Genomic DNA, 2500 nt, shown 5'->3' with positions numbered 1-2500 from the left:
ATATTAGAATCTGGGCAAGCATTATTAGCAAATTTCCTTTTTTGTTCAAAAAAAAACTATGTGGAGAGAAGTATTTGCATCTTGTATTAGAGTAATGAGTGTTAGAATCAGAGTTTCTATCTAAAAAAATATTCAGGGTAAATAAGTCAAGGTCGTAATAACTTGGAAGACGATCAAGATATTTTTTGGTGGGAAGAGAAGAACTGAGAATGTTATTAAATTGGCCATGTGCAGAAATTAGATCGCTGTAATTGTAATATGGAAGCTCGCTTAGGAGTGTTTTGTTTACCTTAGTAGACTGTTTGTTAAAGATCTTATGGAGCAGTGTCATCACCAGAAGATCCTAGGCGAGCTGTTAGTGTAGACAAATCACTTGAATTTTTGATGGCGACCGGACGAGAGCTTTCATTTTTCCTCAGCCAGATGGTGGAGTTCTTGGCCCAGCAAAATGAGAAACGATATCTTTCCTTTATTTTCTTGGCGTCAGATAATAAACTCTGCAATCGTGGGGAAAGGTGATCGTAGATAGCAGCACGATCTAAGGATGAGTTTTCTCGGAGACCAATATCTGCAGGATTGATCCTGGTTACTTCTCTACGGGAAGCCATTACACGATCACGAGCGAAGCGCCGGGTAAACTTACAAATAATCGGTTTCGGCCGACCATCGGACGCGTTACGAAATGGTACTCGATGGGCAATGTCAAGGTCATAAGGATGAATTTCAGCTCCAATTGAGCTGAAGATTCTCATGCAAAGTTGCAACGTATCATCGGCGCTTTCTCGTTGTTTAAGTTCAGGAACACCTACAAGCTTGATGTTATATGAATACGAATATTCCAATACTTGATCCAGTGAAGATGATATTTTATCCACTTGAGATGACAAATGTTTAACAGATTTTTCAATAAGAGACATCTTGTCGTTGACATACTTCTTAAAATCTTCTTGGATATTGCTCGGAGTTGCCGTGGTAATTCCCTCTTCAGTAACTTCAGATGAGTTAGTTTGGCCGCCATTTCGGCCAGCCTTAACTTCGTCGCGTAGGTTTTGTAATTCACCAAAAATTTCTTGAATTTTGTCTTTTAACTTGTCATTTTCCAGTTTCAATGATTGGACTGTGTCTTTTACCATTTTGGTCAAGGTTTCAGCAACGTTTTAACTAAAAAAACTGATCAGAGTGAAGAGCTTCGAAATAAGCGTCTTGTCTGCTACGCACACATGCGCACTACCAAACCCCCCCTCTCCCTCGGAATTTCCAATTGTCTTCCGTGGTGGGGGTATCGATATTTTCTGGAACCACACATTAGCAAAGAAATCACATGTTACACATGTCATACAATGTATAGGGAAGATATATGTTTGAAAGCACCCTCTTTGTTATTCCAGTGAGCCACCAAGTGGGCATAACAAATCTTTCTTTGAGCAGCTGCACGTAAATTACAATAAGTGATGTAATTGATATCTTTGTTAATTTTTAGCTAAATCAGGCACACATTGATTTTCCTCAAATTCAAATAGCATTTTGATTAGTGCTTCGGGCTAGATGACTTGCTCAGCTCGTTAATTTGTCAGTAGCATTGTGACTAGCCTGTGAAATGCATGGGACGAATATGAACGGGCCGAATTGGAAAGAGCGAAAGGTGGGAAAGGTATGTAAGTTAATTCCAAGAAAGCTATGGAGGTCATAAAAATGATTTGTGGAAAACCTGGTGCATCATATAGACTTTGTTCAAATAACCGGCCTTTTAAGTCCTAGGATCTAACGGGAAATAACTTTGCTTTCAAGAAAGGAAATGATACAAGTTATTACAAGTGTTTCAATGATCAAAATCACAAGTGGAAGGTGAAAGAAAGCAAACAATGGACACGCAGCATGAAATAACCGTCTGTGAACGCGCACTGAGTCACAGGGTCCAGAGGAGATATGTTTGTCGTTAGAACATCAAAACCCGTCGAAAACATCTGAAATAATGGGTTATTTTGATCGCGTAGACGATCGCGTTACAGTTTCGTTACACATTCTGTATACCGCAAACGAAGAGACTGAGGGCTCGCAAGATCGGCTTACAGTATAGATCGTTTTCACTGTCACGCAATAAAAAAATAAATCGAAAACCATCCAGTGGAAAAAGTCAAGAATTCGTGATGTTGTAGAAGATAAATGAAGAAGACACTTCTCCGAGTTTTAGGCCTGTGCGTTTCCCCAAACTTCAGATATTCGTCGAAATGTTTCGCAGAAATTTACAGAGCCCAGTATGAAAACGCCATGTTGGTGCACATCTGTGGTGCACCAATATGGCGGCCGGAAAATAATGTCAACATCTGTTACTTACTTTGGCTATCTAGGCAAGTGATCATCTGTACTGAACAGACAGCTATTTACCTAAGCACTTTTCCTGATGCTTTAAATTCTAAAAAGGCTCAAAACCATGAGATAAATATATATTTCTCAATAAACCCGATCGTCGCCTCGTGTCACGCACCGCTATAACTCAGAA

At 39.6% G+C, this 2500-nt stretch overlaps 1 protein-coding gene and 1 long non-coding RNA gene across 6 annotated transcripts in view; one reads left to right on the top strand and one right to left on the bottom strand.

Moving 5' to 3' along the window:
• LOC138018551 (uncharacterized) overlaps positions 1-1233 on the bottom strand; it is a 7143-nt gene extending 5910 nt beyond the window's left edge. Inside the window, exon 1 of the long non-coding RNA XR_011126042.1 lies at positions 290-1233. This is a non-coding gene — a long non-coding RNA (uncharacterized lncRNA). The remainder of the gene's footprint in view (positions 1-289) is intronic.
• Positions 1-2500, top strand: part of LOC138018549 (protein NLRC3-like) — a 55322-nt gene that overhangs the window by 11557 nt on the left and 41265 nt on the right. The window lies entirely within an intron of this gene.

Source organism: Montipora capricornis, chromosome 10, assembly GCF_036669925.1.
Source record: "Montipora capricornis isolate CH-2021 chromosome 10, ASM3666992v2, whole genome shotgun sequence".
NCBI classification, from domain to species: domain Eukaryota; kingdom Metazoa; phylum Cnidaria; class Anthozoa; order Scleractinia; family Acroporidae; genus Montipora; species Montipora capricornis.
This window is presented reverse-complemented; position numbering and strand designations above follow the sequence as displayed.